Here is a 12,726-nt window from a genome sequence, read left to right on the forward strand (position 1 = left end):
TAATAGTTAATTAACTAAAACCCGTCTTCCAAAATTTATTATTCAATTATCACGTAATTAAATAATAACTGCCGCTCCTCGAGTTCGCAACTCGAAATCTCTCTGAAAATAATCGACTAACTTTTTAGTCTTTAAATCAAGGGACGACTAAATAAATTTTATCTCATACAATTAATTAGTTATCAATTAGGGTCTGTTCCTATAGGTGTGACCGAAAGGGGTCAGTTGATCACCGCCGTCTCACGACAATAACGTCAAACTCTAGTCAACCAACCGTTATCGATTTACGTTAATCAACTGACGAGGATCAAATAAATAAATATGTGATGGTATTCCATTAATGAGATTTAATATGTTAACGCACTATTGTGGAGGACACTAACTCCAACAAAATCTGCACCTTTTATATTGTATTTGCAAAACGTCTTTCTAAGACAAATGGATCACGTTATGCACCATAAACCTAACTCGGTAAATGGATGTTTAATTTCCATCTTGCATGCAATTTAACATTAAATCCAACTTGACATCAATTACGTGATACTTGGATAAACAACCGACAAAGAAAGTGATGCGTGTCATTTATATGATGTTTTACACCCTATTTTACACGCATTTCAGAGCTCATTTATGTAGTTTAAGGCTATTATTTGCCCCATTTCGTCTACTTTCGTATTTTTATGTAATATTGCAGATTTATGCGGAAATGTGTAGATTTTGAGCCAAATCCGTCCCCGAGTATCTTGCATTGCATTTGACGTGAAGTATTCACTTAAGGAACGAGCTTGGTACGCATTTCAAGGCCCAAAAGACAAATCCACGAGAAATTAGAAGTCAAGTGTCAGCTACTACGGTCGATCGACCACTGCCTTCAGTCGATCGACCAAGCCACGGGTTCCAGTAGCTACTGTTCAGCATAGAACAGTTGATCGACCGGTCCCAGCAGTCGATCGACCAAGACGCTAACTCAGACGTGAATTAGAAGATCGAGAATTAGCAAGCCCATGATATATTAGGTTTAGAAATAATAGCTGCGTACTTTTCCTTTATAACGCAGCTTTAGTTTTGAGGATAGACATTCAGTTTTCAATCAAGTTTTACATTCAGTTTTTATCAGTTTTAGAATATCAATAATTAGGGTTCGGAATATTGGTTTGCATCGGATTTTCGTTCGTACTTCTAATAATTCCGTTACAATTCCTCTGTAATTTCGATATTCTTTCTGTTCTATTTCAGTTCATCTCTATTGCGTTGATAGGATAGAAATTGCTAGTTAGGTTTCAAAAGCCAATTTTATCATTTTATGTTATTTATTTGCCTAATCGTTTTAAGCATGAATTTCGTAGTTTTAATCCTTAATATTATTGTTGTTTCCACTATAGCCATGAGTAGCTAAATTACTCGTGCTAGGATGTAGGGAATCTGTAGGCTTAGGCGACATTAGAATAGTAGACTGAAATCGCGTGTCAATCGATCGACTGCCATACCTGGTCGATCGACTGACCACGTGAGGTGTTACCTTCGTTTTAATTGTTTTAATTTCTATATTTGACGAATCGAGTGCACTCGACTAGTTGAATGTTTAAGATTTGACTGACCCATTAGATCAAAAGATAGGGAAGGTTGATTGACCATCAATTAAAATGACTAAACTATCCTGAGATCGAAAGATAGGTAAAGTTTAGGTTTTTAGTCACTTTTCAGGACGAGAGTCAGTACTAGTGATATTAGGGACTTGTAGCGAGATCGAAAGATGTTAATTGTTAAGAGTGGACCGAGAGGACCTCTTATTTTCCTGCCTCATGTGTTTGATTTAGACCTACTTAGTATGCTGCCGCCGAAACTATAGTGAACCGACCATCCTTGCACCCCTTTTTAATATTTGTTTTATCCATCTATTTAGTTTATTATCTTTATTGCCTTTAGCTATAGACGAAATCAATTCAACCCCCACATTCGTTACCTTAGACTAGAATTAGACAATTATTAATTACATTCGCCTCCTTATGGTTCGACCCTGTTACCACTAGCCTAGGTTAGTTTTAATAGGAAATATAAATATTATTTTTGGTACTCACAACGACGGGTATCAATTTTTGGCGCCGTTGCCGGGAAGGCAATTGTTCTAATTTTTAGTTGTTTTATTTTAGTCTGTTTCTTAGTTTAAGGGACATTCGTTCCTTAAACTATTCTCATATTTTTTTTGTAGTTTCCTCTTATGCGCAGGTCACAGGGTGATGAATTAGTACCTTTCAATCCTGAGATTGAGAAGACCTTGCGTGAGTTGAGACGATCATCTAGGATATTGCCAACAGAGGAAGAGCTGAGTACTCTGTCAAGTTACTACGAGAATGCTCTATTTGAGGAAGATCCACCTTCTTCTCCTGTTTCCACTTCTTCAGCTGAGACCGTCACTTCTCTAGAAATTCCAGTCATGGCTGAAGAAGCAAGCATAGCTAGTCACTCTGAGCCGACTGCTGCGAATCTTTACAAAGAATTCGCATTAGCAGGGGAAGACCGAAAATTCGAGCCAAAGCCTACCTATATTAATTTGATTGAGAGAAACCAATTCGGGGGAGCTGCAACTGAAGATGCAGCCAAGCACATGGAGACCTTTATCGATTATTGCTGTTCCATACCCGCACCCACTGGCGTGACTCCGGACCAGATAAAGGAGACCATGTTTATTTTCTCCTTCGTGATCTTTGCAAGGGAGTGGTATAGAGACCTGGATCGAGCTGCTAATGGGATCACCGACTGGAGTTCGTTGGCCTTGGCATTTTACAAGAAATATTTTTCTGCCTCGAAGACCAATGTGATTAGAGCTCAGATCACGAGCTTTAAACAAAGGCCGGATGAGAACTTTCATGAGGCCTGGGTCCGTTTCAAGAAATTGGTGCGAACCATACCGCACCATGGGTTTGAGAAGTGGAGCCTATGCAATCAGTTCTATAATGGGCTCTATGATGATCAAAGAGCTATCTTGGATCTTTGCGGCAAGTGGTCGATTTGCAGAGAATGTTGGAGAGACCAAAGGGTGGAAGATCATTGATGACTTAGCCACCCATAAAGCTGAGTATGGGAATTCGAGGGGGAATCAAAGGAGAAGTGCTGAATCTCCTTCTGTGGCTGCAATAGAAGCTCTCACGGCAAGATTTGACAAATACGAGTTGGGGGCAGCTTCAAAAGGGGGAATCTACCATGTAAATGATGTGTCAGACGGTCCTTTCGTCTGCAAAAGATGTGGAGCTGAGGCACATGTTTCAGAAAATTGTCCTAGTCCCTTTGAGTCTTGTGCTGCCTTTCAACATTATAGGCAAACGAATACCTATTATGAGTCGAATGTTCATCCAAATCTGAGGTGGAGTAGTCAAAATGTCTTAAATCCTACTCAACCTCCACAGCAGCAGCAACAAACTTATGTGCCCCCTCATAAGCAACAACAGTTTCAAAAACCTCCCTATGTGCCGCAGCAGCAACAATCTCAAAATTCTGACTTTGCTGAGTTGAAGAATATGTTGCAAAAGGAGTCCCAAGCTAGAGAGGTCGGGATAAAACTACTAGAGAGCCAAATTGCTCAATTGGCTAGCAAGAGTACAACTCGAGCTCCGGGACACTTACCGACTCAGACGGACCAGAAAGAGACCCTTAATGCCATCACTTTGAGGAGTGGGTCTACCCTTGAGGGGGCCGTCATGGTCGAGGACGATGCTGCAAAAGATGAGGTGGAACCGAGTCAAAAGAAAGCTGGAATGAACAAAAACAAGAAAAAGACGAACAACAGGTATGTCAGTCGATCGTGACGACATACCGTCGATCGGATCGAAGTGCGACAAACGAGTAGCTTCGGTCTGTTCAAGTCAGTCGATCGACTGACCTAACCGGTCGATCGACTGAGATTGCTGCTGATAGTGAACCTTTTCGTCCTCCAATGCCCGACAACTTGAGGGATCATTTGTTTCGGGGTACGAATGCCCCGAAAATATTGAGGCTAGACCCATTTTGCGATGGGTCATTTCGATTCAGAAATACGACCCTATGTCAATTAACGGTTCACATTTGAGACGGTCTGAAGAAGGGTCAAGCTACAACAAAGAGAAGGTAGTGGATTTTCAGCCTAAATCCACCGACGCCGGCATGAGAGACTTAGAGGAAAGGGCTAAGTTACTTCTTACAGCCCCCTATCCGGAGAGATTGGTGCCGACGAAGGAACATGTATCTTTTAATAAGTTTGAAAATGTTGTTCGTAGTCTAAACGTACAAGTACCTTTCCTAGAATTAGTCAATCAAGTGCCTGCTTATATGAAGTTTATGAAGCAATTACTGTCTAAAAAGAAGTCACTTGAAACTGTGCATACTATCGCATTAACTGAGGAGACATGCTCTTATTTGTCCCATACTACACCACTTAAGCTAGAAGACCCGGGAAGCTTTTCAGTCCCATGTAATATTGGCACCTTTCCTATTGAGAAAGCCTTATGTGACCTAGGAGCCAGTATTAGTGTAATGCCCTTGAGTCTTGCTAGGAAGTTAAAGTTGAATAGGTTTGCAGTCATAAATATGACAGTCTGAGATGGTGATCGCTCTGCGCAGTCCGGCCCAATAGAGTCTTAGAGGACATCCCCGTGCAAATAGGGAAGTTTTTCTTCCCTGTTGACTTCGTGGTGCTTGATATGCCCGAAGATGCACACATACCTATCATACTAGGTAGACCATTCTGCTGCTTCTTTGGTGCGATTATTGATGTTGGTTTAGGTACTTTGACCTTTAAGGTAGGCAAGCATTCCATTGTCTTTGCCCATACAGCTAGGAAGAAAGACCCCATGTGGCTGTCACTTGCAATCAATTTACGAAAAGAAATCCTATTTTATACTTCCTGATATGCCTGTCTCTATTCCTACTCCTGTTGTAACACCTCCGCCCCAAATTGGGAGCAAAGTGGAGGAAGATTCTCCTGTTTTAGACATTGTAGGAGCTGGTTTGGGGAAGGGAGAGATGCCTGCTGCTCCAGCTGTGAAGGAGCAAGTCGTTTCAAGAGGCGGTCTAGGTTACCTTAGCTATGGGACGGATGAGGAGCTTGAAGATGAGCTAGTCAAAGTGAGAGAGTCCGACCTGGACTTTGATGAGCTAGAAGAGGTCATTGATTGGGGAGATGATGAAGCTGTTGATCCGTTGAGCTCTACGAATGTTGAAGTTAGGAAGGGTGCAGCTGAGAAGATGAGCACCGTTGAGGCTACCTCTTGTAGCCAGAAGCCAGTCAAGTGGGCCATTCCGTGGCCGTTCTTGATCAACTATTAGTTGATTGTGGCTTCTTCAAAAACATTTACTTTTTATTTCTTTTAGACACTTTTTATTGCTTTTGTGTGCGCGAGACTTCGCATTTAATTATTTTGCTTAGGTTTTTTTTTTTTTTAGCACTTTAGTTGATTACTTTGGGTTTTGCGCAATTTTGGGCGCGTATTATTGTGCACTTGCAGGTTTTCAGACCTCATTAGCTTACATTATTGAGCTAATACGAAGAAATCGAAGTTCTGATGAGTATTTCAGTCGATCGACCGCCCCAGTCGATCGGCGAATGCGACTTCCAGGAGCTTCTGTTCCTATTCATTCCAGTCGATCGACTGGGATATGTGGTCGATCGACCGCCCTGCACTGCTGTACCTGTTCACGACCTCTCCCCTGCTGTATTTGGTCGATTTGCGGAATTAAGGGAGTTTTCTACTCCACTTTTTTTTCCGTCATATTTCTGATTTCTTCCATTTTCTAAATTGTGCACATAATTACCGCTTCAAAATTGTTTTCTCGGACTTATGCGTGGTTCTTTTGTCTTTTCAGGTACTTATTGGTAGCGCTGCTGGCTACTGAAACCTCCTAGCTCACGCTGATTTGGGGAGGTTTCCTTTTGCTGCGCTTAAAGTCTTGTGAGTTCCCGAGTTCCACTTTTTGTCGTATTTATTTATTTATCGCAAATTCCCGTTTCTCTTTTCTTCATTACATGATTTTGCACAATGGGGACATTGTGCGATTTGGTTTGGGGAAGGGTTTTGCGTCGCATATCATTTGCTTGCATTCACGTTTACATTTTGTTTTGCATTGTTTATTTCATTTCTCATTTATACAAAATTCAAAAAAAAATTGAAAATTTTCATCAAAATTCAAAAATTTGCACGTTTATTTTAGCATATAGGTTGAGTCGGAACGGTAGTATTTCAATAATGACATTGCATTTGCATCTGTTTTATTGCCTAAGCCTTGCTAATTGACATGTTATTAGTAGAATCATATAAGTGCATATCTACGAGTTTTCGTTACATTCTTGCTGGACTTGAGACTTGACTTAGATATTTGGCAAGCTACTTGTTTATTCTGAGATTTAGAGCCTATAGCTGGTGACATTCATGACCGGTTTATCTAGGATTGTGAGTAGTTCTTCTTATGAGACATGTTACATCAATATGCATAAATATGAACTTAATCTTCTTAATACCTGTATGCATTCGGTTTGTGGTTTGTTGACACATGTGGTGGAGGTTTCCCTTTTCTCATTTTTACCCATAAGCTCCACACTGCCAAAAATAGCCTTTTTGTCCCGTTTACTTCATCCTACATTTAGCCTGCCCTTGTCAAGCTAGTAGTTTAGTTTTTGGGTTTGTTACTCGTTTTTGGTGGCATATGCTCTGTTGAGATGATGATTGGAAAATGAAAAAGGAAAGAAAGAAACAAGAAAAAAAAGTAGAGAGAAAATAATATTTCGAAAAAACAACAAAAAGAAAGTCTTTGTCTTGGTTCGTGATCGATCGATCGCTCTACTTCGATCGATCAAGGAGCCGAGAAAGAAAAGAATCAATTTGCATAATTCAAGTCTATATCAAATGGCGATTTTTGCTCCCATGTTTCATTTATATATTATGGGGAGTTGATTTATTACGGAGAATGTGAGTTTGGTGCTTGCTATAGCACTGCTTCGATTGAATTTGAGCAAGAAGTTGGATGTTGCCATATGGTTCCGTTTTGGTACTAGCTTGATCACCTGTACCTTCACTTTTCCATAAATGTTTTGCCTCTTCTTACCCATACCTCACATATCCATATACACCTCGGCATGTGTCATGGTCATTAGTTCGGTTGGAATGCATATGTACGGTTGTAGAGATTACTTTCATATTATATTGCAGGCATGTTATTATAGGTCGTAGTTAGGTGAGAGTCTTTACAAAATGAATTCTTTCTATCCTCTTATATATTCACCTGTGCTTATGTGTGATATGAGCGACCCGCGAGAGTCCAATTTGATAAGTCTCTATAGTCGACGGTTCAGCAATGTTTAACGACTTCATAATTCGTTTGCAAGATTCGCATTGTTAATTAATTGTTAGTTGTTGCATTAAAATGGTTTAGGCTTTACATGTTGCAATTCGCTCTGAGATTGAACTCGTTCCAATAGGTCATTAGATCGAGTCTAGTTCTTGCTTGGGGACAAGCAAGGGTTTGGTTAGGGGAAGTTTGATGCGTGTCATTTATATGATGTTTTACACCCTATTTTACACGCATTTTAGAGCTCATTTATGTAGTTTAAGGCTACTATTTGCCCCATTTCATCTACTTTCGTATTTTTATGTAATATTGCAGATTTATGCGGAAATGAGTAGATTTTGAGCCGAATCCGTCCCCGAGTATCTTGCATTGCATTTGACGTGAAGTATTCACTTAAGGAACGAGCTTGGTACGCATTTCAAGGCCCAAAAGACAAATCCACGAGAAATTAGAAGTCAAGTGTCAGCTACTACGGTCGATCGACCACTGCCTTCAGTCGATCGACCAACCCACGGGTTCCAGTAGCTACTGTTCAGCATAGACCAGTCGATCGACCGGTCCAAGCAGTCGATCGACCAAGACGCTAACTCAGACGTGAATTAGAAGATCGAGAATTAGCAAGCCCATGATATATTAGGTTTAGAAATAATAGCTGCGTACTTTTCCTTTATAACGCAGCTTGAGTTTTGAGAATAGACATTCAGTTTTCAATCAAGTTTTACATTAAGTTTTTATCAGTTTTAGAATATCAATAATTAGGGTTCGGAATATTGGTTTGCATCCGATTTTCGTTCGTACTTCTAATCATTCCGTTACAATTCCTCTGCAATTTCGGTATTCTTTATGTTCAATTTCAGTTCATCTCTATTGCGTTGATAGGATAGAAATTGCTAGTTAGGTTTCAAAAGCCAATTTTATCATTTTATGTTATTTATTTGCCTAATCGTTTTAAGCGTGAATTCCGTAGTTTTAATCCTTAATATTATTGTTGTTTCCACTATAGCCATGAGTAGCTAAATTACTCGTGCTAGGATGTAGGGAATCTGTAGGATTAGGCGGCATTAGAATAGTAGACTGAAATCGCGTGTCAATCGATCATTGCCATGGTCGATCGACTGACCACGTGAGGTGTTACCTTCGTTTTAATTGTTTTAATTTCTATATTTGACGAATCGAGTGCACACGACTAGTTGAATGTTTAAGATTTGACTGACCCATTAGATCAAAAGATAGGGAAGGTTGATTGACCATCAATTAAAATGACTAAACTATGCTGAGATCGAAAGATAGGTAAAGTTTAGGTTTTTAGTCACTTTTCAGGACGAGAGTCAGTACTAGTGATATTAGGGACTTGTAGCGAGATCGAAAGATGTTACTTGTTAAGAGTGGACCGAGAGGACCTCTTGTTTTTCCGCCTCATGTGTTTGATTTAGACCTACTTAGTATGCTGCCGCCGAAACTATAGTGAACCGACCATCCTTGCACCCCTTTTTAATATTTGTTTTATCCGTCTATTTAGTTTATTATCTTTATTGCCTTTAGCTATAGACCAAATCAATTCAACCCCCACATTCGTTACCTTAGACTAGAATTAGACAATTATTAAATACATTCGCCTCCTTGTGGTTCGACCCTGTTACCACTAGCCTAGGTTAGTTTTAATAGAAAATATAAATATTATTTTTGGTACTCACAACGACGGGTATCAGAAAGCTCACATGTTAGGTTCAAACCTGTGGATGCGCATTTATGCATTTACCCGTTTTATCAAGTTTTGCATTTAACCAACCAAGATCGATCAGTAGAGGCCGCTACCGCGGGCGGTATTTGGTGTCCGATTAAAGGGCTTCCCAATACGTACCTGCACCTCATACTCAGAAACTTTGGATAGTGGACGACCTTATCCAGGGTGAACGAGAGTCATTCTAGAGATAGGATGCTAAAGAGGGACGACTCCTTATCTTTAGTACCTATGTCAAACACCGCTTTTTGCCTTGGTTGACCTAGGTATAAAGTGGATTCGAACGGGTTCCAAGCATCCCACAAATGCTTGGTGGCGACTCTGAACATCTCTTGCATCGTTTCGAGACCCTTGCCGAGACGAAACCGACCAATCTAAAATGATCCGGTCGAAAGCATTTTTATGCGCCGAGCGTGGCTTTCAAAAGACCGTTATACGTACACAGATTGGCTTGGCGTGTAGGTGGCATGTCCACAACAGCCATGGAGGATGGTAACCACGAGGAATGGAGAAGAAATAACCGTAAATTGCGGTTGTCTGGGTTTTTCGAATTTTGAGGAAATGAAGCTCTTTCACGAAGAATTCCGGGATAAGGCACCAGCAGGAGACAATGAGTCATCTCCAATTGTAATTGATAGTTCTAATGAAGATGATAATGAAGTGCACCAATCAATTTCAGAAGATTGGTAGAACGGGATATGAAGAGGTGGAGCAGTTGTTCACATTTCAAACATTATAAGCGGTTGAGTTCCTCAAAGTATTATAAATATGATACTATTTGGGTGAGAGGTTCATCCTTCCTTTTTCTCTTTCAGTATTAATTAATAAAAGTTATGACAAATCCTTCAAGAAAGCGTGCAAGGAATCTATTTGAAGAAGACAGTCCGACGCCTTGCCAGAATGAAGAAGGGTCAAATCCTTTGTTCATGATAGTGTCCGATGAGTCTATGATGATTCTGCATATTTTTCCTAAATTAGGATGGAAGAATCTGGTGGTTTGCTCTGGGGTTTGCTTAGCATGGTATCAGTGGATAAAGCAATGGGTTTTTTTTTACAAAATAAGCCCACGGTAAGGCACATAAGCCTAAGAACTAAAGAATAAAGTTACTGGGCCTAAGTTAAGTCAGTCCAAGATTGAAGACAAACGGAATCCAAGAAGTCCAAGAGAAAAAACGCTGGCTAAGAAGCATGATAAGCGACCATATGAAGGTTCAAGAAGACTTGGCGGTTTACTAACTGCCTCCCACTAAGGAGTAGTTTCCAAGAAGCCGGATGACGCCTATATAAGGAGGCATCTAATTCAAGCAAACAACAACTACAACTTAGTCGATCTTTAGATTAGTCTCTTAGGCGGCGTAGCAGAGATTAGCATCAGAAGTAGAAGTAGAAGTAGCACGGCGAACCTATCCGGTCATGGAGGTAATCAGTCATCTATCCCTTAGTTTGTAATTTAGCATCCACAAGTACTCTTGTGAAGACTCTAGTTGATGTTGTGTTATTGGAATCTTCTTGATATATAAGTATCGTTGGGAATTCATGTGTTTAAGTTTGAGAATTATATCATTCATTGTGGAGCGCTAAATTATTATAGGTAATTTAGTGCTATTTATTAAATTACGCATCTAAAACCGTGGCTCGAACCCTTACATTTAAGGGTAGATTACAAAGTGTAGGAGGATAGTTACGACCTCCATGGTACCTTAAGGTACTAATCTTATTTTCACACAAACAACAACACTTATATAAATCAATTTTACACAAAAAATTCGTAAATCACCAATAACTTTCCTAAATAACCTGATAATAAACTTAATAATCCGATGTTTCATTTGTTATTTTGATAAATAATGGCTGGTTTGCAGTAATTTTGGGTAGTACTGAGTTACACAAGACCAGGCCCGTCTAACTATGGGCGCACTGTGTGCACTTGCACTGGGCCTCAAATTTTTGGGGCCCAAACTTCAGGGTTATACTAATTGAGAAAAAAAAAAACAACGAAGAGTAAAGTTGGTAATTGAAGGAGCACCGTAACATCTACTCCAAATTCCAATTACTTACCTAAATCAATTCCTAAATCTAATCCTTCCCCAAATAAAATTATTTTCCTTCCCAGAAATATTAAATCTACTCCTTAATCTTCAACCTATCTAACGTTCTTTTTTCTAATCATTTAAGGATGATTATTCCAAATCAATTATTCACAAATCATTCAAGTTTTCAATTAAAACTATTAGAATCAAAACTTTGTCAGTTTCATTTGTTGGCAAAAATCGCAGATTTACATTTGAATTCAAACGAAATTGGTAATATACTAATATTTCTTCTTAATTTTGATGAATTTTAATGTATTCAATCATAATGTTAATGATTAATGAATTTAATGATAATGCATTTGCAGGTATTGGAAGTTGGTGTCGGAGATCAGTCGGGCAGCCGTAACGCTGAATACTTTTGCTGTTCTGGAATCCGACATCAATAAGGTTGTTTTGTTTCATTACATATCTCTATTTCTAATATCATGTTACCTAGAATAAGAAAATTTGATTCTGGATCCGAAAAACGGAAGAAAAAGAAGCGAATAGAACAGTTAGTTCATTCCCAAAAAGGCGCACTTGATAAATTATTTTGATTTTTTCCTCTTTTTAGTCAGATTTTATTTTCAGCATGATTTTTGGATAATTCCATTTTGGTGAATATTTGTATGTATTTTCAATTTGAATTTAAATTTAAATTTAATCGAGTGTCGAAGAGTTATGGCTGCTAGTGAAGCGTTGTCGTTTAGTGTAGCTTCAGTAGTTGAAGATGTTCTTTAATAGCACGAAAATCGTCCCTCTAGACGTCTTGATTTAGATTCCCGAAGAGCTGAGGAAGCTGGTACAACTCTCTCTTTTTTAAAAAAATTGTGCATTCAAATTTAGTTGGTGTAATTTTTTGAAAATGTGATTAATGCAAAAAATGTGGTTTTGATGATTGAATTATGTATGTATATAGCTTTAAGGAGATATGAAGCATTCAATTGGCTTGGGAAGATGGTGGCAGTAGTAGTTGCGAAAGATCTACCAGCGGAGCCGTCGAAAGATCCTTTGCAATGTGTTGAACAAGGTTCAACCTGGGGCTGTATCAAAGGTGATTATAGTTTAGGTTGATTATCTATCTAGCTTTGTTAGTAGTTTACTGTATTGGATTGGTGGTGGTTTGCTGAATTATGTATTGGATTATAGACGAAAAACTACGCGAAAGAGTCGCTTTTCAAATAATTTGTAGATTGCATTAATATTTTATATACATGTTATTTGATTTGTAAATTTAGGCCTCATTTCTTTCTTTTGCACCGGGCCTCCACTTTTCTTGAGACGGCCCTGCACAAGACTGCATATTGCATGATAAAGACCCTTGTTCCGAGGAGAACCACCGGCCAATTAATCTAATATGCAACTGTCAACATTCGATTCACAATCAAATAATTTAAAGGGGACTTTGAAAATTCGATAACAAACTAACGGACATCCTACAATATCATGTGGAGTTTTGACCATTCAGAGAGATATCCATAAGTACGTAAGATCAAATAAAGAAGCAACGAAAGTGAACCTTACATGTAATTTTATGTTGTTTGTTTCCCATGCATGAAAGTAGGGTTTATGGCTTTTGTAAAAGCAAATAAAAAAGAT

The 12,726-nt window shown here is 39.0% G+C and overlaps 1 long non-coding RNA gene across 2 annotated transcripts; it reads left to right on the forward strand.

Annotated features, from left to right (window-relative positions):
- The first annotated feature begins 11,035 nt into the window (after positions 1-11,035).
- LOC141621409 (uncharacterized) lies at positions 11,036-12,360 on the forward strand. 2 transcript variants are annotated; one of them, XR_012532304.1, is made up of 3 exons: positions 11,036-11,358; positions 11,454-11,929; positions 12,047-12,360. It is a non-coding gene; the product is annotated as an uncharacterized LOC141621409 (long non-coding RNA). The 2 variants fall into 2 exon arrangements; XR_012532303.1 differs by having other exon boundaries at positions 11,038-11,358; positions 11,454-12,360.
- Positions 12,361-12,726: the final 366 nt, after the last annotated feature.

Source organism: Silene latifolia, chromosome X (genome assembly GCF_048544455.1).
Source record: "Silene latifolia isolate original U9 population chromosome X, ASM4854445v1, whole genome shotgun sequence".
In the NCBI taxonomy this organism is placed as follows: domain Eukaryota; kingdom Viridiplantae; phylum Streptophyta; class Magnoliopsida; order Caryophyllales; family Caryophyllaceae; genus Silene; species Silene latifolia.